The sequence below is a fragment of the Rhinolophus hipposideros genome, assembly GCF_964194185.1.
Source record: "Rhinolophus hipposideros genome assembly, chromosome: 12".
Taxonomy (NCBI): Eukaryota; Metazoa; Chordata; class Mammalia; order Chiroptera; family Rhinolophidae; genus Rhinolophus; species Rhinolophus hipposideros.
In genome coordinates, this window is record NC_138058.1 from 62,869,844 (window position 1) to 62,896,114 (window position 26,271).

Here is a 26,271-nt window from a genome sequence, read left to right on the forward strand (position 1 = left end):
TCCAGGTTAAGTCCTACCTGTGGGAAAGACCAGCTGGCTTCTAATAGTATCTGTGTATTGGATGTACATGATTCCTGCAATACATACCAATTTAGGTTTGTGCTTTTCAGTTTGTGCCTTGGATGCCAGTTATAATTTAAAAGTTCCATGTTTTTTGTTTGTTTAGAGTAAAATTAATTTTTCTATTTAAATATTTTAAATAAAAATAATAAAAATGATCTTTCTGTGATCTCTTCATCCCCTCAGCTTTAATAACCTTGAAGACAGAGATGATGACTTTAATCAGATATTATATATGGTATTTGTCATAGAAGTTATTGCAAAATAATTTATTTTATTCTCTCTTCCTCTCTTCTTCTGTTTTCTTGTTTCTTTCTCTTGCCTTTATCACAAGATGTGATCTCAAGTAGATACTCAGTAAATTTTGGTTGAATTAAGTTGAAATGGAGATAAATATTCTTTAGAATGAATTGAAAGAACATCAACTATGCTTCAACCCAGGCTAGAGGTGTACAAAGTCAAGGTGTCCCTGTGTTTGACTTAGTTGTTGAGCATGTGGAGCTGTTGGTTTAACATTCTGTAACAGGATAAACTTGGAGAGAGATGACTTGATGATTTAGCTCCTCCTCCCTTCCCCCACCAATGTTTGACCATCTTTGCTTCACCCCTATTTCTTTCCGTATAGATATGGCCCCTCATGCCATATTTCACTGCATACTCACAGACCTCAGTCAAGCCTCAGAAACAAGCCATGTCCCCAAATAAACCATCTCCCTCCTCATCCCTTTCTTCACTCCACATCTCAGTGAACTTGGAAAACTGAGTTATTTTCAATTCCTCCCCTCTCTCATCATACCCTTATTTCATTGGCCACTACCTTTTGTGTGCCGTCTTCTCAGCTTCTCATTGGCTTCCTAGTCTTCCATCTCATCCTCTCCTAATCCTTCTTTCACAGTTTCCTAGCTGAAATACGAAGTTTGACCACGATACTCTCCTGCTTAAAATCTACAGGATAAATGCTTGAGAAAGGTGTTGTTCTTCCTTCACAGCTGTTTAGATCTCTTTCAGTGATAGAGTTCTGATCCCCACTCCAGATAAGGTTATTCTCTCTATGCCTCCATAGAGCCTTTGGGTTACTCCATCATAATGTGATACACATCCTGTAATTATTTGTTACTCCATCTTTCTTATAGTCTGCCTTTAGAGGCAAAGCCCCTATTTTGTTTTTCTTTTAAATTTTTCTATTCTCAATCAGTTGCCAAAAGATTAGCATAGAATAGGTGCTCCATAAATGACTATTGGAAGTAACTGAATATAACCGGAAAGCAAAGACTAAGTTTGATGTTTGGTAAGAAAATATAATTTAAGCAGAATAAGAACCAGGTAGCGTCAAATTAGAGGCATAAAGCCATGTCACATTGCAGGAATTATACTGAATATTTGAGTGCTAATTCTGTACAATCATATATATACTATAGAAATCAGACTACTATTCCTAAGGTCTGTATGATTGATTTTGTGGCTCATATGTTTGCAGCTCCTTTGGGTAGAGTATCTAGTTATTGCAAAAAAACACTCGTGTGTGTGTGTGTGTGTGTGTGTGTGTGTGTTTCATTTATGTACATGGATATATGTCTCTGCATTTTCAAAGAATGAGGATATATTTTGAAACATATAAACAGATACATTTTATGAATATAAAAAGTTACCCAAGTAGGTTACTTGGCATCAGCTATACTTTGTTTTTAAATATTTTTATTAAAAATATAGTCAGCATACAATATTATATTAGTTTCAGGTGTACACCATAGTAATTCAGCATTTATATACCTAAATAAGTGATCACCATGACAAGTCCAGCAACCATCTGACACCGTACCACACTGTCACAGTATTATTGACTATATTCCCTATGCTGTACATTACATCCCCATGACTTATTTGTTTTATACCTGGAAATTTGGACCACTTATTGCCCTTCACATTCTCCCCACTCTTTTTAATTTTTTAGTTACAGTTGACATTCAATATTATTTTACATTAATTTCAGATCTACAGCATATGGTTAGACATTTATATAATTTAAGAAATAATCCCCCTGTCTAGTCTAGAACCCACCTGGCACTATACATAGTTATTACCACATAATTGACTATATTCCCTATGCTTTACTTTAGATCCCCATGGTTATTTTGTAACTACCAATTTGTACTTAATCCCATCACCTTTTTCACCCTATACTCCAACCATCTCCCATCTATCACCCTGATAAATCTAGTACCCTTTTGACACATACATAGTTATTGCAATACTATTGACTATAATCCTTATGCTGTACCTTACATCCCCATGACTATTGTGTAACAGCCAATTTGTGCTTCTTAATCCCTTCCCCTTTTTTACCCATCACCCGACTCCCCTCCCATCTGACAACCATCAAAATGTTTTCTGTATCTATGAGTCATTTTCTGTTTTGTTTATTTTGTTCTTTAGGTTACCCATATAAGCAAAATCACACTGCATCTATCTTTCTCTGTCTGACATACTCCATTCAGCGCAATACCCTCCAGGTCCATCCAGGCTACCACAGATGACAAGAACCCATTCTCTTCACTGGCTGAGAAATATTCCACTGTATATATGTACCATTCTTTATCCATTCTTCTATCCACGGACACCCAGGCTGCCTCCACATCTTGGCCATTTTAAACAATGCTGCAATGAACATATGAATGCACAGGTCCCCTCGAAGTAGCATTTTGGGTTTCTTTGGATAAAAAACCCAGAAGTGAGATTACTGGGTCCTTCTTTATCTCTTGTTATAGAACCTTTGTTTTAAAGTCTATTAAGTCTGGTATAAGTATTGCTACTCCAGATTATTGTTTGTTTTTATGTTTGTTTCCATTTCCCTGAAACACCCTTTTTCATCCCTTTACTTTCAGTTTGTGTGTGTTTTGCAATCTGAAGTGAGACTCTTATAGGCAACATATGTAGAGGTTTTGTTTTCTTATCTATTCAGTCACCCTATGTTTTTGATTGGAGAATTTAATCCACTTACATCAAAAGCAATTGTTGATAGACATGTAGTTATTGCCATTTTATTATTCATAGTTTTGATCTTTTTCTTTCCATCTTAAAGAAGTCCCTCTAACATTCCTTGTAATACTAGTTTGTCAGTCATGAACTTCTTTAGCTTTTTCTTGTCTGGGAAACTCTTTATCTGTCCTTCAATTTTAAAGAATAGCTTTGCTGGGTAGAGTAATCTTGGTTATAGGTCCTTGCCTTTCATCATATTAAATATTTTGTGCCATGCAAAGTTTCTGTTGAGAAATCAGCTGACAGACTTATGGGATCACCCTTATAATTTACTAACCATTTTTCTCTTGCTGCTTTTTGGATTCTCTCTTTGCCTTTAACTTTTGCCATTTTAATTATAATGTGTCTTGGTGTGGGCCTATTTGGGTTCATCTTTTTGGGGACTCTGTGCTTCCTGGGCTTGTATGTATATTTTCTTCACCAGGTCAGGAAATTTTTCAGTGATTATTTCTTCAGATAGGTTCTCAAAATCTTGCTTTCTTTCTTCTCCTTCTGGTAGCCCATGATATGAATGTTGTTATGCTTGATGTTGTCATGGAACTCTCTTAAACTATCCTCATTTTTTAAAAATTCTTTTTTTCTTTTTGCTGTTCTGATTAGGTGTTTTCTACTACCTTGTCCTCCAAATGCTGATTTGATCCTCCACTTCATCTAGTCTTCTGGTGATTCCTTCTAGTGCATTATTTATTTCAGTTATTGTATTCTTCATTTCTGACTTTTAAAAAAATGATTTCTATGTCCTTTTTTAAGCTTGCTATTTCTTTGTTCTTAGTTCTCACTAAGTTCCTTGAATGTCCTCCTAACTATTGTTTTGAACTCTGTATCTTGTAAGTTGCTTGCCTCCATTTTGCTTAGTTCTTTTTCTGGAGTTTTCTCCTGTTCTTTCATTTGGGACGTATTTGTTTGTGTCCTCATTTTGGCTGCCTCTCTGTGTTTGTTTCTATGTATTAGGCAGGGCTGTTATGTCTCCCAGTCTTGCTGCGTCCTGTGGGGCCCAGTGGCACAGTCTCCGTGGTCACTTGAGCTGAGTGCTCCAGGAGTGTCCCTCATGTGCGCTGAGCCTTGATTTCTGGTGGCATGTCAGTGTGTCAGGCTGACTGCCTGTGGGGTTTGGCCATGTCCACAGCTTAAGGGATGCTGTGTGTGTGTATTTGTGGGGGGTACTCCATGGAGCCAGATACATCCCAGTGGGCTCTGATGCCTGTAGAGACCACTCTTTTTTGTGCCACTGTGGGACTAATTGGTTGGTGCTCTGCTTTGGTCTGAAACCAACCTTCAAATATTATGGTTCTGGGGCCTCTTAGGAGGGGTTCCATTGCAGGCCCAGGTCACCCACTGCCTGTGACTGGCTGGGAAGTACCTGGTAGGAGCTACAAAGTGACCCATGGTTGCTTGCTGTCTGTGCTGTACCTGGAGGCGTGTGGGAGAGGCCACACTGTGGACCAAGGATGGCTGTCACCAATACTACCGTGTTTCCCCAGAAGTAAGACCTAGCCGGACAATCAGCTCTCATGCGTCTTATGGAACAAAAATTAATATGAGATCCAGTATTATATTATGTTATGTTATGTTATGTTATATTATTACATTACATTACATTACATTATATTATTATATTAGACCTGGTCCTATATTATAGTAAAATAAGACCGGGTCTTACATTAATTTTGCTCCAAAAGATGCATTAGAGCTAATTATCCAGCTAGGTCTTATTTTTGGGGACACATGGTAGGTCTGGGCTAGGTCTGTAAGAAGCCAGGGCACTCTGAGTCCTGCTGCATCCTGCCAGCTCCTGTAAGGTTTAGCTGCAGATAGAGCCTCCTGCAGTATGCAGGTTGGGGAAGCAGGATCTCAATGATTCAGCAGGGTGGAGCAGCAGAGCTCACCAGGCCAGTCAGATTCAGATTTGGCCTGTGAGGGCAGGCTTAGCACAGGAAAGATGGTACCTGTTTGCCAACTTCTCGGGAAAAGGGCCCCACACAAGGAAAATTGGAACTGTCTCTCTAGTCCTTGCCCAAAGTTACACAACTCAGTCTCTCCCCATATGTCTCCAATGCCCCCAAGTCACTGTCCCTCCACTGGAGCCCAGGGTGTCTGCATGGGCCTTTTAAGAGGATCCTTGTGTTTCCCACAGCCTTTTGTACCACCTGGATAGTTGGAATCCCCACTGTTTTACACAGCCAGAGTTGTGGGGCTCCTCTTCCTGGCCCTAGTACTCTGGTCTGGGGAGTCTGGTGTGGAGGGCTGGGATTTCTCACTCCTCCTTGGGAAACTTCTGTGGCTGAGATACCTCTCCTGATGTTTAACCACCATAGATGGGTATGGGGTTGGCCTGTTTCACGTCTCCACCCCTCCTACCAGTCTCAACATGGCTTCTTCTTTATATTCTTAGTTATAAAACTTCTGTCCAGCTAAACTTCAGGTGGTTCTTCAGGTTGATAGTTCTATAATTTAGTTGTAATTTTGATGTGTTCACGGGATGAGGCAAGCACAGCATTTATCTATTCTACTATCTTAGATCTCTCATGACATTCTTTCACAACTGTACTTTTGAACTTGCTTAATCCTATCACACCAGATTTAAAAAAAAAATCTCAAATTATCTTCCTTCGGAAGATACACCTGTAATATAACATAGTACCATAAATAATGTAGTTTGCTGATGAAAAGTTCACCTTATACAGTTTAAGGAAGGACCCTGAGAAGAGAGGGTTTGAAGAACTATATCCTAGACCTTAAGGGGAAATATGATTAGCTAATATTATGGTGGGGAAAGGTGAAGAAGAGAGATTTTGAGCCAAGTTTTGACTACAAGTATGTTACTCTGATTTTGAGAAAATGTCTACTATGAATTGTCTCTTATAACTAGTAATTAATTAAAGCAGATTAAAATGATAAGGAAGCATTTAAGTAAGGCTAAGGGTAAGGTAAGGGTGAGGATGCTTTAGGGTTTGATGCCTTAGAATATGGAACTCCTGGATTATAGTGGCAGGTGTACAAGTATCATCTTGAGGGAGTTGACATACTGCTTCTCAATATTTAACTACCTACCAGACTTAATCACTCTCATTTCTTTCTCTCCCTACTCACTACTATAAACACCAAAGAGTCATGGAGTTTTAACTGCACCTAGAAAGAACATTGATTTAAGGATTTTCATTGATGTTTGGATCAAATCAATTAAGGCATTTAGGATTGAATCAGAATTAAAAAGTTATAGCCACCAGAAAGGAGTCCGTGAACAAAGTTTCTGGCATTAATAATAATTCCTAAAACATTCTAAGTGAAAAATTAGAAAAAAAAATAAAGCTTTTCCTTAGCTTTAGAATTATATTAATTGACATAGGTGTGACTAATTAGTGTTAATCATGAGGAAAGTTTTAACCACACCCATTTATTCTCAAAGCCATCCCCACCTCTATCTCTATCTCTCACACACATGTACACGTGTAGAAACCTACAGTAAATAATTTAATCTCAACGTGTTTGCATTTTCACTTCTACAAGTCTTGAAAGACTTAGTCTTACAAATAAAATATCACAACTGAGAACGAAAGGAGGCAAGTTTCAACTAGAAACAAGATTACTTTTACGGACTTGCACTGAATTATCTGTGTGTGCAAGTAGGTGCATCTTTCATACTCATGGAAACAAGTTCAAACACATTTGTGCTACGAGGAAACTTCTTATGGGTTGTCTCTACTTGACCATAGTGAAACCTTTCTTTTCAGTAATATCAATTTTTAAACACTTAAGCTGGTTTCATGTAAAGGGCATTTGTCATATTTAGTCTGCTTAAATATCTCAATCCTCTTACTATTTTGGGGAATACAACACGTCCTCAAATAACGTTTTGTTCAATGTCATTTTGTTATATTGTTGATGAGATGCCAAACCGTGTTTCCCGGAAAATAAAACCTAGCTGGACAATCAGCTCTAATGCATCTTTTGGAACAAAAATTAATATAAGACTTGGTATCATATCATATCATATTATATTATATTATATTATATTATATTATATTATATTATATTATATTATATTATATTATATTATATTATATTAAAGACCCAGTCTTATATTTTAGTAAAATAAGACGGGGTCTTATATTAATTTTTGCTCCAAAAGACGTATTAGAGCTGATTGTCCGGCTAGGTCTTATTTTTGGGGAAACAGGGTAGGAACTTAATTCTTGTTTATATCAGTTAGCCTGTGGTAAAACTGGTTTCACTATACGTGTTCCACTTAAAGTCACAGAACCTGTCAATGATTTTAAATGGAAACTTATTATCTTCTACTTTTGTGAGTTTTTGTGGAAGTTTCCACAATGGAATGTAAAGGAAGCCAGAGGCTCCTCACCACTCCCCTTTGTGGAGGAGACGCAATCTTACATACTAGGCTTTATCAGTTGAGTGCTCCTGTCCCAAAGATACAGAGATGCAAAGACCACTTAGAATTCATTTCCATAATGGTGACATTCAGTGTCAGCAAGAGAGGTATCAAAGAGTGTGATCTTAACTGTACTTTTCCTGTGGCTTGATTTTGGCCCTTATTTCTATTCCCTCTGCTCTCTTAATTTAGTTAAAAATTTTTTTGAAGATTACTTAAAAGTGATCTCATGACCATTTTTGCTTTCAGTTCTTACACATGTGCACTTTTTATCCTTTTACACGACATGTGTAGAATAATATGTGTTCTGAAATATTAATGTAGTAATGCACTTCTATTAAATTTTTCTTGGTAAAATTGTTTTGTTTATTGCATTGTCTACCTGAACAGAATGAAATTACTTTTAAGTAATCTCAGATATTACATTATCCCCTTTCGCTTATCACAACTAGTGCCATGAATCTGTGATAGTTTACTAGAGTTAAACTTTGTAAGAGTTTGTTCATTTTACATTTGGCTTATTGAATTATCACTTGGCATTATTATCTAATCTGGGTTATGTTTAAAAGTCAAAGTCATTAAATATTTTAAGTTTCCTTTGAGGTTTGTCTTTTCTTATTAGGGCTAGGGCATAGAGAAAAGATATATCTGAAAGAAATTGGTAATGAAGGTACTAAATCTCATGTGTAAAAAGGGTCAATTTTCTGTGCAAGACAGAAATTCTAGCTCCTGTAAAGATGAACTAAAGAGAACTTGGTTCCAAGTCAGAGTTTCAAGAAGATTTAGAGGTCAACTGTATCTTTTATCTTCCTAAAAATTTGGAAAAAACAAAAAATATGTGAGGCTGGAAGAGGGGCCTAGTAGCAACCTATGGGCCTTGACAGTGGTGCCATAGAATAGAAATCTGCAAAGCCAAATCAGTTTTAGAATTTGTTAAGTTGTAATAGAAATTTTGCTTTCTTGGTGGTGGTTTGTCTTACACTAACAGTTAAAAGGTCAAAACTGGGCTGATCAAATCAATTAGGGTGCAAGACTGCTACTCCAGATTTGCCTGCTGGGGGCATTGTCGCAAATGACAAGTCAAGCCAGCCCTCCAAAAATGGTTCAGCTGTGAGGCAGGCTGCCCACCTAGCAGTGTGGACAAATAAAGGTCAAGGGACAAGTGTGTATCCACTTTGTGAGCAAATTTAAAGGCTTATTTTCCTTCCTCCTTCCCTCCTTCTTTCTTTTCTTCCTTCTTTTCTTCTTTCCTTCCTTTCTTCCTTGCTTCCTTCCTTCCTTCCTTCCTTCCTTCCTTCCTTCCTTCCTTCCTTCCTTCCTTCCGGGAGTTGGCTATCCCTCATCCCATTTCCATTGTAAAATATAGTCCTGAAGAGAATTTGGATGACAACAAGCAAATATGACTTTCTACATGGCTTCAAGTAATTGATGTGACAGCTTTGGAAAGACATATTGATTAATAATTCCGTCCCTGGCATTAAGTATCTGAACCAAGCCCTTCTCCATTTTTATTATCATGTAAATATGTAATCTGCATAAAATTAAAGCTGTTATGTACTTGAAACCTTGTCTGCTCAAGAGATACTTCTTGTAAAGGATAGCCGTGGCCGAAGTTGCTAGCCTTTTTTTTAATTCAATACTAATTTTTCTTCTGTCCACGTTAAAGCTGTGTTCCCTTGTCTTTATTCCTCTGAACTATTGTGTCTCCATCTCAGGCATCTGTTTATGGAACTGGGACTAATTTTCAGTGTGAACATTCTGTGATCATGTCACCACCTCTGCTGAAAACTGAAGTGTTAAATGATGACTTCGTGGTCTCGTTTCACATCATACTAACCCTGGCTAAAGTACTCCCATAGGAAATACCAGTTTTCACCTAAACACACTGAACAGTAAATGTCTGCTCCCTGAAACATGCCCTATGTGTAGAAAAGGACACAGATTTCAGAGTTCACATGTGGCACTTCCCTAAGTGCCACCGCTGGTTTGAAAATTATAATAGTACATTTGGAATGATTAATGGCTGACTAGCGGCCCTCTGCAGTTAAATACGGCCTAACATGTTCTTGATGACTAGAAGGCTACAAATGTTCCCTAAAATTCGTAGATGTCAGTGTGTTTAGAAGACAGCCTGAATGAGTGCAATTCCAGGGAGGGTTAACATGGCGTTTTTAATATAGACTGAAACTTCCAGGATCACGAGAAGCCTGCTCTGATATATTGTGAGGCTTAAATAAGTTAAACACCAGAAGTATCTGCAATCGTATCTCATACATAGTAAGTGCTTAATAAAACTGTCTATTGCTATTATTCCTTCTCTTACTCTCATGACTCTTATCTCGCTTTAGGCTATTTAGAAACTGACAGTATTGAAATTTACATTATGGTCATACTGGAGAATGATGGAATTTCATGAACTGGGTGGTTTGTATGGCTATGGAAAAGGATAGCTTTTCCATGTGCCAGTACCTTGAAGAAAGACATCACCTTACAATATTCTGAGAGGTATCTCCCAAACCTTTCATTCATGCATATCGGTTCTGAGAAGATGCACAAAACTTCAAGTGTGAAAAGAAATCCTATTTAGGAAACAAAGGTCCAGGTTTGCAAAATTGTTTACACTCCAGTCAGGAACGTCCCAGACCCAATTCAGTGGACACACCTTCCTCCAGGTGGTTTAAATTCTCCTAGTGACTCCCTTACCTTGCAGCTGGTGACAGCAAAAGGACAAGTAGCTACACAGAGTGGTTTTTCAGCATGGAAATAAAATGCTGAAACTACAGGAAGAGACTATGAAACAAAAGCAGATAAGAAGCCCCCCACCAGGTCCAGAAATCTCTCAGGCCCAGCTCTTCTCTTTCTGTAAACTCCTACTGTCAAAGGTGGAGAAACAAATACTTTCAGGCCTGTTAGTTTTGTCTCCCCTGTAAAACTGTGAACTGTAAGAACAGGCCCCATGTCTTAGATTCACACAGAATCCAGACCAAAAGTGGTGCCAGGCTCAGGTAGGCAACTGCTAAGACTGAAGACCTGAATACTTAATGTCAGTGTTTTAGAAAGAAATGAGATGGAAGGAGAACTGACTCTGGGTGGTGAACACACAACGGGATTTGTAGATGGCATTTAGGGATCACACAGCTGGTTTAAAAATTATACAGAATTTCAGATTATTCAGAATTTCAGATTATTCAAAATTATTCAGAATTGTACACCTAAAATCTATGTAATAGTACTAACACTTGTCACCCTGATAAATTAAAAAAAAAAAAAAGAAAAGAAAATAAATGAGAGATGCCGGGCGTAGCGGATAGATGACCTGGGTCTCTATATCAGCCTTTTGGAGCTTGGACAAGTTTGCTTAATTCTTAAGCGCCATCCATAAGCAAGATCAAAGCAATAGATCTTTGTACTTTGCAGGCGCTTACTGCATTCTTGTAAAAGAATGAATGAATAAGAAATACATTGAGACTTTCAGAATTTCCTTTAGTTTTTCCTAAGTTTCTTATCTGAAGTAAAACCCATGTCACCACATAGACCCTTGGAAACATTTTCTGTGATACTTTCTGCTTTAGTATAAAACCCTACGGTGTTAGTGGGGTACACAGTTCAGGTGATTGGGGTTCAAGCCTTAGCTGGTCCATTTTTGCTTGACCTTGAACAATTTTGTGGTAAATGATCCAGAATGTGACAAAAAGAAAACTAACCTAAGTCATACTGGCCTCCTCGGGGCAGAGTTGGATTTTGTGTGTAAATACCAGCTATTGGACTATATCACATTCACCCATTCATTCATCCATACAATCATTTAAAATATTTATTGAGTGCCTACTCTGGGCAGGCATTGTTCTAGGTGCTAGGATATAGCGATGAGCAAATTGGACAAAGGCCCTGCTCCTAGAGGAGGGAGAGGACAATATCAGGTAAACCAGTAAGTATGCAGTATGTCTAACACTGAAAAGCATTGTGCAGGAGAACAGAGCGGGTAAGAGGCAGAGGGAGTGGGGGTTAGAAAATGAGTTACTCCTTAGTGGGAAGACTTTTCTAGTAAATGGGCACTTGTTATAATGACCTGAAGGAAAGGAGAAGCAAGGCCTCCTGGGTTTTCACAGGTTCAGTAGTTGGAGCAGGTGAATTAAAAGACTTGTTAGCTATTCAAATAAAGGCTTTGAATTTGCAGTTCAGCAGCTAAATATTGTAATCTGGAGTTCAGAACTAGAGACAGATCTAGGAATGGTCAGGCTGTAGGAAGCATTTACACTTAAGAGGCTACACAGATCTCCAAGAAGAGAGTATAGATCGAAAGGGAAAGGTCCAAGGACTAAGCCCCTAATGTAGAGGTTGAAGATGTAAGAGGACAACTCGAAACAAGTCTCAGAATGAGTAGTGGGTGAGATAAGACAAAGAAGCAAGAGAGAACAGTGGCTCAGAAACAGAGAAAAAATAAATTAATATCTAAAAGACTAATCAATACTAATTAATACCTAATCTAATTGATACTAAATTAGTTAATTATAAAAGGTTAATAGCTAATATCAAATAGAATGCTATCTAATATTCTTTATTTCTAGTGTAACTAAAGCTAAACGGCTTTGGAATTTTATATTATTAAGCAATGATTTTCAGCATGGGGAAGGTAATATTGGTGTCTTAGAGGCATTTCCACTGGCTTAAATGGAAACCAAATGTATATATTAGGAAATGATATGGGAATGGCTGAAAAGTCTTTGATCATTTAGCTTCATTTCCAGGGAAATATGCCTGTCCTTCACAAAGTTTAGATTGATTGGTTTAATTCCCAAACAGGCTTCAGTTTCAGCAGAGATGAACACAGTTGTCTCATACCCGCCATCTGGGGCTGGTGTCTCAGATGGAGTGTAAGTTCTGATAACATTAGGTGTCTCCAACTGGGCTGTTTCTGGAGGCATTTCACAGGAGGGGGTTCATGTCAGCTCAGAAAACCTAAGGATGAATCAAGAAAACAAACTATGATTGTGAGTGAGTTACCTGTTTTGGGAGAAAAATTAGTGATTTATTTGACCAATCAAGAACCTATCTGTGTCACAAAAACATAGTCAGTTTGAGGAAAAAATAGGAAGGGGAAATACAGGAGAAAAACAGGATACAAATTATAAATTATATCATACATGGGGCATTAAGCAAAAAAAAAAAATATATATATATATGTATATATATATGTGTGTGTGTATATATATATATATATATATATATTAGAAGAAAAGGAATTTAGGGAAATAGAAAATATTCTAATTTCTTTTCTAATAATTTTCTGTATTTTCCCAATTTTTCTAATTTAAGTATAATTGCTTTTATAGCAGGAAAGCAAACACTAGTGAAAGTAGAAGAAACTGGAATCTTTATAAATTTATTTTTGCTTTAACGTGCAATAGGAGTGAAAAAATACTGCTCTTTCCTAGTTATCCTTCCATGAAGTTTACACCCTATTTATGAAATTCAACTTCATCTATGCTAATAGCTGTGAAAATCAGGCAGCAACCCTACCTGCTACCAGTGAATTGCCTGGGGTGCTGCCTTCTCAAGCTTCTGTTTTATTAATGCTCTTGAAACTGAAATACTAAGGAATGAAGAAGTGTTAAAAAGTCTTAGTGATATGCTACCAACATTTGCCAAGAAAATGAAATATGCTAAGATGAGAAAACACTGGGGAGGCCAATGAGAAGCCAACTGTTCCATTTTCTGAGCCTCTGACCTCTGCAGTCATAATTTCTAAAGACGAGAGCCCTCCATGGCCAGGCTTGGGCTGTTCACCCTGTGCCTACGTGCAGACATCAGTCCCTGAGAAGTACAATTTGTCCTTGATAAAGCTTGGATTGATTGATTTTATTTCCAAACATGTTTCAATTGCATCTCAGTTATAATTTGGGAGGAAAAAAAAAGGCTTTAGGCCTTATAGTACTCTTACTTTATTAATTTTTAATAAAGGAAAAGTATTATTCAATATGAGATTACCCAATGGCCCAGCTTGCATAAGTTAAATTCCATATCATTTATGTGTTAAGTTTTATAAAATTAAAAACACTGTTAAATGGTTCCAGGATTATTTTTCCCCCCTTTCAGGCTGCACGTAGACATAGTTTCACCAGTTGTTTTATTTAAACTGAAGAAGATATGTGTGTTCAGAGGCAGTAATAGAGGCCAGAAACAAATGGATAACAAACAGAAACCTCAGAAATGTTGTAGAACTGGTCTGTGGTTGCTGGCTTCTGTTAAAGTGTCACTGTCGAGGCAGCTTTGCATAGAGGTGATGGATCTTTGGTATCACCAAGATGTACCTGGTAAAACAAAACTGGGAAGCAAGATCTTTGTAATATCATCAAGAGTGCTCTCAGTTTGTAAAGTAGCTGATGTCTCCTGTGGGCGGATAATGAAACTGGGTAGAAAGGACCTGGAGACTTATCTTACGGGGTGGTTGGTGTCAAGTGTTAGACACTTGCGTCCCATTATGACAGATTTGACCAAGATGAAGGAGCCAGAGAGATGACTCAGGAAAATGTTCAGTAGCAGAAAGAACAGGCAGTGGGCATCATCCTCTACTGAGTGTGTGCCCATGTATGCCCCTGCATTTTATACACACGATCTTCTTTCCTGCTCACAAATGGTCTCTGAAGTGGGCAGTCACTTCTCTTCTTCACAGATGAAAATGGAAGGTTAGACAGATTTGATCGTTTGCCCAGGATGACGTTGCACAACAGCTTTCGAACTCTGGTCCAGAATCCATTTTTTTAAGCACCAAAGTAGTCTAGACTTGGACTTTACGAGACTCCATGTCTGTATGTGGCTTGGAGCTCTTTTAAAAACATTCTTAAGAACTTCTAATAACTTTGCTGTGGTCTCATCCTGAGCATCTGCAATCAACACTTCTAAAATGAAATTCACCCAAAATAGCAGGGCCTTCTAGTACAATGAAACCTGTAGAAAACACACCTGCTGTTCTTGGGGAAAAGGCTCTTTTTGATTGGTTTAAATCGAACTTCAATAATAGACATATTTAACAATGTTATAGTTACCCTAAAATCACCTAGAAGTCGTCAAATGTACCATTGGGAAAACTTACATCATGTGGTATGTGCTGATGTGATTTATGACGGTAACCGTGATTTGACATAAATGGCTAACTTCTCAGAAATAATGCAGTAATTTTTGAAAAATGTGTTCCCCCACATACCTAGAAGTGATGAGATTCATTAACATAAGTACCTGTGCTTCGGCCATCAGGCCCTTCCCAAGTGCTTGGCAATCTAATTGGATGACTTCTAATCCAGGATTGTTCAGAGTCCTCATCACCTCCTTCTACTCAAGAGCTTTGATTGATTGGACAGTGATGGGTTGTAAGGATTTTCTCAGAAAATGTGCCCCTAAGCTTTCATACGTCAATAGCAGAAGAAACAGGACCCAAAGAGGCCTAATGTTACACTCCCAGCTCCTCTCTTCTTCCTGAGAGTTCTACTCTCAGCTTCTCCTAATGAAATAAAATGGTTTCAGCATCTCTTTTGATGCTTATCGACCAGCTCTATCTGTCGCTGTCCTTCATCTTTCTGACTCAGGATTCTCTTCTCTGCTTTTCCCACCAGAGGTCCTGTTGCTTCTCTCACCGTAATTAGTTCGACTTTCATTATTCATACAAACTATCAAGGATATGCTAACACTAAAGGAGCACCTGTTTTACATTGATTTGTTAAAAAAATATTTATTGAACCCATATTAGGCACTGCTACAGGCATTGGAGGTAAATCAGTGAAGAAAAAGCCTTTGTGATGCTCATGTTCCTGGGGTGAGGGCATGTAACAAACAGATAAATAATTAGAAGGTCAGACTGTGATAAGAGCTCTAGAAAAATATAATATGGGGTGTTGTGCTGGGAGGAGGTGCCATTTTATTGTGAATGATCAAGAAAGGTCACAGTTAGAAGATGCTTCTTGAGCAGAAAACTGGAGGAGATGAGGGGGGAAATCAAGTGTATATCTGGCAGGGAGGAAGCCTCCAGCAAAAGGACCAGCAAGTACAAAGGACCTAAGAACAGGGGGGAGGTTACTGTGGCTACAGGGGATGGAGCAAGGGTATGATTGGAGGCAAGGCCAGGCAGAAAGCTTGATCAGGTAGGGTCTTGTAGACCATTATAACAGCTTGGGCTTTTACAGGAAGTGATATGTGAAGCCGCTGGATGGGTTTTTAGACAGAGTCACATAATCTGATTTTCATTTTAAAAGAATCATTGTAGCTGCTGAAATAAGAATAGACAATATGAGGGTAAGGGAAGAAGCTGGGAGACAAGTGCAATAACCTAGGAGAAAAATGATCAAGGCTTACATCAGGCAGAAATAATGGAGGTGGAAAAATCAGTTCAATTTGGATGTATATGACAATGATTCTCTTAGGAAAGCTTGAATTTAGTTGTTGCAAATGTTTTAAACTTCTCCAGCTCCTCAAATTATTATATCCAGCAAGACACTTTCCTGACTTCTAGATGTTCTCTACTCCCCTATCTCAGGTCAAAAGCTACATTATTCCATGAGAATGGCAACGTGGTTGATGATTGACAGTCCTAAGCCGAATACTGGCTCAATAGATACATGACTGTGGGGAAGTTACTTGACTTCTCTTAGTCTCAGTTTCTTCATCTATTAAATGGAAATGACAGGGGCATCCATCTCTTAGGTTTGCAGTGAAGAGTAAGTGAGGCAGATTTATGGAGAGTACTTAGTGCAGTGACTGGCATGTAGGCAGAATTAAATAAACACTAGTTATTATGATTCAAATTATTTTAATTAGTATTATTAGTATTTTTAGATACACACTCTTGCTGCTAAGTCCTCAGTAAAGGCCCAGCACATTCTATTTGTCCCTGAGTCCTGAAACTTTCTTTCTCAGCTTCTGAAGCAGTCTAGTTCTGCCACACTTACATATCAAATATTTCTCTCACAGCACCTATGAATTGTAGTCTCCCTGTTCTTCCTTCTTTCCTGTACCTTTCAAGTGCTTCTCTCTCTCTCTCTCTCTCTTTCTCTCTCTCTCTCTCCATATCCCCGGTAGCTTTTGTTTTAATGAAAGGTTGCTTCCTTCTGTTTCATTTCCTAAGTCCCTCTGGAAGCCTCTTCACTTTTATTTCCTAGATTTCAAACCAACAAAGCTCAACTCTGAGAAACACTCATTTAGGTCTTTGAGTCTATTTGCAGTTTTACTAATGTCTTTTCCCATCCTTTGCTCTTTCCTAACTTCCCTCTTCTCTGCCTCTGTCTTTTCTTTTTAACCAATAATTCATCCAAAGATGCCACCAGAGCTTTGCTTTTGAACCCTTCCGTGTCCTGCTTGCTAAGCGACCAGTCTTCCCTGTTCTGTCCCCTTCTTTCCAGTAATGGGTGCAGGTCCCAGTTGTTCTTGCTTAGCTGTCTTGTAAGGGTAGGTACTTTGAGGGTGGGTGCCTGCAGAAGGAGCATGTCCAGTATGCCTTTGCCTGCTAGGGGTTTTCTCGTACCAGTTAAAAAGTCACTAATGAGCCTTGTACTCCTCAGCTTCTTCTTTGCTTTCCAACAGAAGCAAATGGAGGTGCTGCTGCCTCCAGGCTGCCCCCTGCCTGGGTCACCTTGTCCTGTTCCACATTTCTGCTCCTTTGGGACCTGAGTTACTCTGATGGATGTGCAGCCCCATAAAGCTGGGTGTGGTCCCTTTAATCCTATGCTTATGAAGTGCGCTGTGAACCTCCTTCCGTCTTGGGATTCATCCATGATCATAACAAGGCACCATTAGCTTTTCTCCATTTCGCATTTTCGTGATTTCCCGATGACTGCACTTGTATTCTAGATGCATTCCAAGGGAGACTGAAGAGCACTAATGCACACTCAATTTTTATTAAAAAACAAGATAAAAGAGGGTCCTCAGAGAAACATGACAGCATTAAGAATTATTACATAGTGTAAAACTTTGCTTTTAGGATGTGACATTGTTATCTTGAAATTCTCTGTTTTTCTTTCTTTTGTTATTTAAAAATCGCATTTTTTCCTCTTACTTTAATTCCTTTCTAAACAAACAAATGCATTTAAACAGCACTTTATATTTTGTAATGTGCAGTCCTTTCACATCCTGATATTCAAACAAAATCTACAATGCAGACATCTTCATGGGAGGGAGACAAAAATAAATCAGTTTTCTCCCCTCTAGAAGTTTCCTCACTGGTGGGAGAAAGATAGAAGGATATTAATTAAGTCACGATTGTGCAGTTGGAATTATTACCATTCTGTAGTGGACCTAGGTCTCTTCAAGAGATAATATATCTAGACCTGTGTGAAAAGGGCTGAAGAAGTTTCTGATGCATGTCTGTCTTTGTTGGCTGAGCAAACAGCTTAATCCTGAGCTTCTCCACCTGTCTTCTCAGAGTGCCAATAAATCCCTACCCCTCCCCCCCAACTCTGGCCAACTGTGCTGGGCTGGGTTTGTGAACTGACTGCATATGTTACCAAGGAAATTATTGGGATGTCAAATGGTGGTGTCATCTTCCTGGCAACATATTCTTGAGCAGATTGTGATCCAGTGACCTACGGGCCCATCACTCTAAACGCTGGTTCCACTGCTGGTCCGTCTCCTACCTTTGTTCTCAGGCGGAACCCCCATCTGTCAAGGGAGAGAACAAATCGATCCAGAATTCCATTTCTTCAGCTTTTTTCTAGAGCTGCTGCTCCCACGTTGTCAGGCAGTCCCAGTAAGGTCAAGCTTGAGCCACACATACTCACTGCCTCTTTGTCCTTCTGCATTAACCTTTCACACATCACACAAGAGCTCTCCCTGCAAGTGCAGTAAGCTCTACAAAGATTGAAAAGAGGGACGACAATTTTCTTAAAATACTTTGAACTATGATTTTCATATTTTAAATCACAAAATAAATAAATACTTAACATATGTTAAAATATTTGCTCAGAACAGCTCCTCATTTTTTTTCCTCTTCCTGGATATCAAATATTTTCCCATTGTTTTTTCTTGAGATAATTGTGTATCTGTGCTCTTGTACTGCCCCGGGTTTTTCCATGTCCCTTTGATGTAGACTTATTTTGATATTCTAGATGAATACTGTTTTTTTTTTAATTATAAAACCATAATTCTTTTCAAAAGTCAATAAGCATGCTTGAACTCCTCAAAGCTTGCCTTATACAACCTAGTAAGAAAGTCTAGTTTGTTTAATCCATTGATATGTGACCTTTCATTATTTCACTCTACAGATTATTATTGTGTATTGACTAAGGAATGATACTAAGCAATATGAGGTTAGAGAGATAACTAAACAAATCTTATACAGTATGACAAAAAAAAAAAAAACACAACACATACAGTCTAAAAACAAGTATCATCTAAAGTTGAAAAGGACAAATGCTCAAAGAAAAGTCCTTAAAAGTGTTATGAAGACTTTTGTGAGGTAAGTAATATTTCCTTTTTTTAAGATAAAGGGAGATCTTTCCGTTTTTCTTAATAATATTATCACTTGCCTATAAAACTCATTTCTATAAAGTCATTTTTAACATAAAGACTGCATCTACATTTGAACAGGGAAATGATTTTAGAACTATTCTAATCTAAATGGAGGCTTTACTGATGACCAGGGTCATTGCTGCTATGGTAGATTTTTTATTTACTCAATAAATAATTGTTTTCCTTCTTTGTGATGTGAAACATCTCAGACACAGTCTCGGTCCTCATAAGCAGAAAACATACCACCTTGATCCTCAAAGAACTCACAGTGGAGCGGGGCCAGCAGAGAAGCACACAATTAGTGTTTCCGTTCAGACCAAGAATAGTTTCATGTTGGATAAGTTACATAATGTCTCTTCTCCTTTTTCCTGTCTGAAAGTGGGAGAAATCATGCCTTCCTCACAGAATTCTCCTGCTGTTCTTTTGAGACCATGCCGTCACTGTGACTAGCATACATTATGAATTAGAGTACCTCCACACCTGATGGTCACCTTTTTCAGCTGTGCCAATCTGTGGTTCAAGATGCCTTGTGACTTGTGAAAGGATTGTGAAAATTTTCACAAGTGGATACGGATAAAAATAGAACCGAAGGCATCTCCATTATTCTGGGATGGGGGAAAGGAAACATTTTGGACACATAGGATTTTCATAGTGGGAAATGAAAAAAAAATTCACACGCTTGCCAGTTGTGTGGTCAGCATTTTAGCAATCTATGTAATGAAATCTGATAACATTCATCTGAATGTATAGAGAACGGTTTCCTTCCTCCTTCACCTCTACTCCAATAGAATCAGGAAGGCTTGATTGGTATAAATTCTGGGGCTTTCTGCATGAAGCACTTGTTTCTATCTACCTGGAAATCTTCTACTTACCTATTAGATACTGTTGCCTTCTCTTTGATCCCTTCCCTCTCCTCAAACTTAAGCACTCATATAGCAGGCTCTGTGCATATTTCTAATATGGCACCACAGTAATATGTTATAATTGTTTATTTTTCCATCTTCCCAATATACACTAACTATGTATATCCTCACTACTTCGAACAGTAACTTGTTCATAAAAACCATCTGGTAAATATTGAAGCAAGAGAGGCAGAGAAAGAGGACTAAAAAAACTAAGAAACAAAAGAAAAGAATATGAAAAGAGAAAAAGAAAGAAAACAGTCTTTTGGTAAAATCATGTCAAGTTATTTTTTTCCTCCTCTTTCCCCCCTTTGGATTTTATACAACATAAAAGTAAAAATAATCATTGTAAAATAGTCAACAGAATTATATAGAGTTAAAATTTAGAAAATGTAATCATGTCTTGGATTTTCTACTTAAAAATATATGCTGAGTCTCTTACAATAGCCCCACATGTAAATCTATTAATTTATTTTTACAAAGCAGAAAATCATTCTGTAGTGTGGACGGAGCATACATTAAATTTCTACTTTTCTATCAATGAATATTAAAATGGTTTCCCATATTTGTTTTTCAACATCACTGCAAAAATAAATTTGCACATGAGTCAATATTTGTGTAGAACTAATTTTTAGAAGATTGATTGATCCAAGCAAATTTTTATAATTTTACCAAAATGTCTTCTACAATCAGTGGGCATTTTACCCACGATTGGCCAAAACTGGACATTTTCAACCTCCACTGTTTTTTCTGGGTCAATTTTATGGATAAAACAATTATATTTAATTTTTATTTTAATTTTCATTTACAAGATTACCAAGAGGTGGAATATCATTTATGCATATTCATCGTTTCTTGGAATTTCCTTGTGCCTCTCATTTATACCTTGTTGTATCATAGGAAAGCTATATGAAAGATTTGAACTCTGTGTCTATTGTATATGCAGTAAATAATTTCTCCCAGTCACGTACTAGGATTTTGGATAATATTCTTATAAAGATCCATTGTGTGATGCATCTAATTTCTTTATAGTTGCTTTTGATGTGTCATGTGCACAGCATTTTTGTGTCAACAAGAATTAGCCAGCACCCGCCAACACTCAACAGTGCTCTATAGCAAAGATTTCACACCACTTTAGTCCCAAAGGGAATCAAATCCTGTATATAAAACAAGGAGTTCCTCATGATTCTGAATATTAACTGAAATTGTGCTCTAGGTTGTATTAATATGAGTTGTATGTGCTGCTTTCCTCCTGATGAACTCCCTAGTGTTCTGAAAAGCACGATAGTGATTCGGACATGCCCTACCTGGTTTAACTTCTTTCAAGAGGGAAACTGAATCCCTGCAAACTGTGCTTGCATCTGATCTAGCCTCGTCAGAACTCTCATTATTCTGTACCATGTAGATTCTCTTAACGGTAATGTACAGGGTTGAACTGTTCCGTTTTATTTTTGTTTAATTTTACTAGCTCAGAGGATGTTTATCATATTTGCAGATGAGTTTTCCATTTGTTTTTATTTGATTTGAGTGTCAGATGTAAAAATTTAGCCAGAACACATCACCTTTAAGGAAATCCATTAGCTCATTACCAGCCTTGGAAAATTACCTCCATCTGCTTCCATTCCTCTGCATGACCAACCTGAGTTATACTATGTAAGTAGAATAAATAAATTGTATAGCTCCTTTTATTAAGGAATATCCTAGGACTACTCACAATTTGAAAAGAAGTAAACACTTGTGTATAAAGCAGTTGAAGTTCTTCATAAACTGGAAGTGTGTCATTTATTTATGGCACACAAATACACTATTTTTGTATTGATATTATTCATTATACCAAGTTCAAGATCATCTGTCTGGATTTTAAGACTAGTATTGGGCCCTACAGTATTAATTCCTACCTGCTTCCTCTGCATTTCTTTATTAAAGTATAATTTATATGTAGTGAAATTTACCATGTTAAACTATACAATTTGATTAGTTTTTGCAATTCTACATAATCATATAGCCACTACCACAATCAGGATATATATGGAATATTTTTATCACCCCAAAATGTTCCCTTATATCTCTTCCCAGTCAAAATTACCCACAGAAACACAATGTTACCTGTTCTTAAAGTTTTGTTTTTTCAGAATTTCATTAAAATTGAAGGCAATAGTAAGTAATCTTTGTATCTGGTGTCACTTTCCCCACAGAATTACCTTGGTACATTTGCTAAAAATGTATTGACCATATTTGTGTCACTCAGTTTCTGGACTCTTTAATCTCTTTCAGGGATTATATACATATAATCACACCAGTACAGCACTCTCTTGATTATGTTCATTTTATAGAAATTTTTGAAGTCAACTTGTGTAAATCCTCCAATTTTGTTATTTTTTAAAGTTGTTTTCGCTGTTATAGGTTCTTTGCATTTCTATATAAAGGTTGGAATCCACATGTCCATTTCCATACACACAAAAAAGGAAACAATCAAACAAGAAACCCTAAACCAATTTAGGGAGAATTAACATTCTAAAAATATTGGTTTATCTGATCCATGAACATAGTATATCTGTCCAAATTTTTATTTAATTTCTCTTAACAATGTTTTGTAGTTTTCAGTATATAGTTTTGATAAATTTAAATAAATTGTATTAAACTTTACATATATGGTTAAATTAAGGAACTTGAGATGGGAGGGTATCCTGGATTATCTGGATGGACCGAATGTATCCACAAGGCTCCTTCTAAGAGGGAAGAAAGGGTATCGGACTCCAAGGAAATGTGACAATGGGAACAATGGTCAGAGTAATGTGGGGCCATGAGCTAAGAAACGTATTATCCACTGTTAAACCTATCTTTTGATTTTTCATCAAAAGTTACATTTGAAGAGTTAAGCTTTGTAATTTCAATTTTGCCATATACATTCTTGACCTTATTATATTGGTTTGTTGAATAATATTTATTTTAAAGTCCATATTTGATAATCTCAATACCTTGGTCACTTATGGATCTGTTTTATTAATCTCGGTCTGTTTCTTGTCATACATAGAAAATTTTGATTGATTATAAGACACTGTATATTAAAAATAAATTATAAAGCTTTTGGCTGACATTATCTTCCTTTGGGATAATTTCCTTTGTTTTCTGGCACATACATAGCTCTAGTAGAGAAAATTACTGGTAATCAAGACCTGAGCTCATTAAAAGCTGGGTTGCCATTGTTGCCAGGCTTAGACTAGAATGGGTCATCCCAGTCCTGTGGTATAGCTCTCTAGAATCACCAGTTTATGTTTGCTAGGATCCCTTCACATGTGAAATTCTAATTTTTATCTCCAGTACCTTGTGAATTGAACATTCTGCTCCATTATTCAGCTTTTTATTTATTTTTAGTTTTTGTCTTGGTTTCTTAGCTTCTTACTCTGCATACCTTAAAGATTTGACAAATTCTTCAAGAGTCTAAACTCTCGGTTCTCAATCAGGGTGATATTTCTCCTCGGGGGACATTGGGCAATGTCTGAAGATTTTTGGTTTTCACAACTCTGGGAGTGGGGGTAGGGGGTGGGTTACTACTGACATCTAGTGGGTAGAGGCCAGGGATGCTGCTAAACATCCTACAATGAAGAGGACAGCCCCCCCATGGTAAAGAATCATCTGGCCCAACATGTCAATAAGGTGGAGGATGAGAAATCCTGGTTTAAACTTCTAAGTGTCAAGTTTACTTCCTTCTTCCTGTCCTCTGTCATATATCTTATTTCCTCTAGACTTGATTGCCTTGGCAACTGCATGATTCCATATTTTTAAAAATCCTCAGCCTTATGAGGTATTAAATATCTTTGCTAGTTTTCTGTCTTGTAGCAGTGAGCCTCTGCCAAGCTTCTCAGCTTCACCTCCCGTGCCAAGAATAGGCAAGTCCCCAAGGGTAAACATGGTTTCCAGAAAACTGTGCTCACTTCAGTGTGCCTCCTTTTCATTATGCTCAGGCTCCTCAAGTCCAAACTGCCTCATTATATCTCCAAAGTCATCAAACACATTTTTAACATTGTATTTAGCTTTTTCCAATTGTTCTTGACCAGAGCACTGACCTCCACACCCTACCCTTTATATCTAGAGTACATTGTCCTCCTAGCTGATGAGAAAGCAAGACATGGTAGACAGAAGTTTGGCTCAAAGGCATAACTGTGTAGAAAAGCATTACATACTATTAAATTGGAGACAGGAGTCATGCTCAGTGTCTCCTTCACAGATAATGAAAGGAAACTGAAAAATCTTTTTTGAGAAAATCTGTTCCATAGCTTTAGAGGAAGATGTGGGGTAGATAGGTAAGAGGAAAAAAGAAAAAAATAAAAAAAAAAGAAAGAAAGAAACTCATGACAAGGAAACCAACAGCAAAGCCACCAGCTGAATCTGTAATACTTTCAAGAATCACTATCAGGCAAAGCCCTGGCATGCCATTTAAAACCTAGTGCTGAGGCCTGGGATGGGGCAAACTATGATTTTCTACATTGATAAGACTGAATACAGGGAGAGAGGGTCCCTGCACCTCAAAGGAGGCTGCAAATAAATTCTCAACCCCACGAAGAAAATAAATGTTAAGAAAGAAGGCTCGTAACTAATAATTCTAATACCAATGAGTTCTTTTCTTTTTTTTCTGTTGGATAATTTTCCTTTTTCTTATTTTTTTTTTCTTTTTTTAAAAATTTATTTATTGGGGTGACAAGTGTTAATGAAATTACATAATTTAGAATTCTTATAAAATAAATTTTATGTTATTTTAAATAATTAATGTAAGTATGTTTAGGATGTCAAAAGATAAATACATAACATCCATTAAAATAAACAAGAAATTATTTGAAAGGTGAACTTAAAAAAAAAAAAAAACTCTAAAAGGGTCAAATCAAAATCTTGGAACTTATAAAAGTTGAGATTAAAGGATATAATAGATTAAAGGAAATGTGGAATGGACCCAAAAGAAAAATAGTCATTAGAAGATGTATTGAAGAATTCATCGAGAATCAAATAGTAATAGGAAAAATGTAAAAACTGCAAGATCATTAAGTAAGTTGAGTATAGACCGATAAGCCTGATCATACATCTAGTAAGAATTCTGGAAGAAAAGATGGAAGGACTGTGGAAAAGCAATGTATGAAGAAATAATGGGTGAGATTTTTCAGATTCTAAAAGACTCAGAGTCCTTAGAAAATACACAACAAATGCCATGGAGGAAAAATGAAAACAAATCTACAACTTGACATGTAAGAGTGAAATTGTAAAACATTAAAGAGAAAAATCTTAAAAGATAGCAGAGGGAAAAGAGATTACCTACACACGAATTATAACTTTGCTCAGAACAAATTTATCACCCAGAAGAATGTCCAGCCGACTACAGAATCATATGTTGAAAATCCTGAGGGAAACTCACTGATTACTGAAACTCTTATGCTTAGCTACATCTTCATTCCTGTGTGAGGATAAAGTAAAGGCATTTTTAGTCATACAAAGACTTATCATTTACAGAATAATACCAAAAGATTTATTATAGTGGGCACTTCAAGGAGAGGATATATGAACTCAGAGCATGGACAAGAGGAAAAGCAAATTAGCACACACACAAAATAAGATTAGGTATGTAAATTTAAAACTTTTGTGTGTTTAAAAAGATAAAATCAAAAATGTAGACAGCAATAAGATAATGGGAGTGCAGCACATTTTTAAGGCATGCTGAGATATCTGACAAGTTTTGCAAAGGAACAAAAACATTAAATAACTGTAGACTTTATTAGCAAAACGTGAACTGAAATTTGAGAAAAGTATTCAAAGATTAGTAACATAATTTATAGCGTCCAACCAGAAGAGATAAAAAAAAAATGGATGACAGAAATCTCTATTAATCCAATTGAAATTAGGAAAAACAAAAAAAGCAAAGAAAAACTGGAGAACAAAGTTTGTGTGATATATAATTTAAAAATTCTTGTGATATATAATTTATATGAGAAAAAAAAATATTATCCAACATATTATACGAGACTTATATAAGTTTTATACCAAAAGAAGAAAAGGACGGTACTACCAAAAAAAAAAAAAAAAAAAAAAAAAGAAAGACTGATTTCACTTTGGTTTATAGATCAAAATGTCTGAAATAAATGCCAAGGAATAGAATTCAGTGGTGTTCCAAACAACAACAAACTATGATAAAATAGATTTTATGTCAATAATATGAAGACACCTCAACATTAGGAGCTATATTAATGGCAAAAACATCAGAAACTTGACAATATCAAGTGTTGACAAGCAAACACAATTTCTCTGAAAAAAAACAACAATGAATACCTTTGTCCTATGACTGAAATAATCAACTACAAATAATGTGTTTTTTTTTATTTAAAAAAACACACAGAATACAGTCAA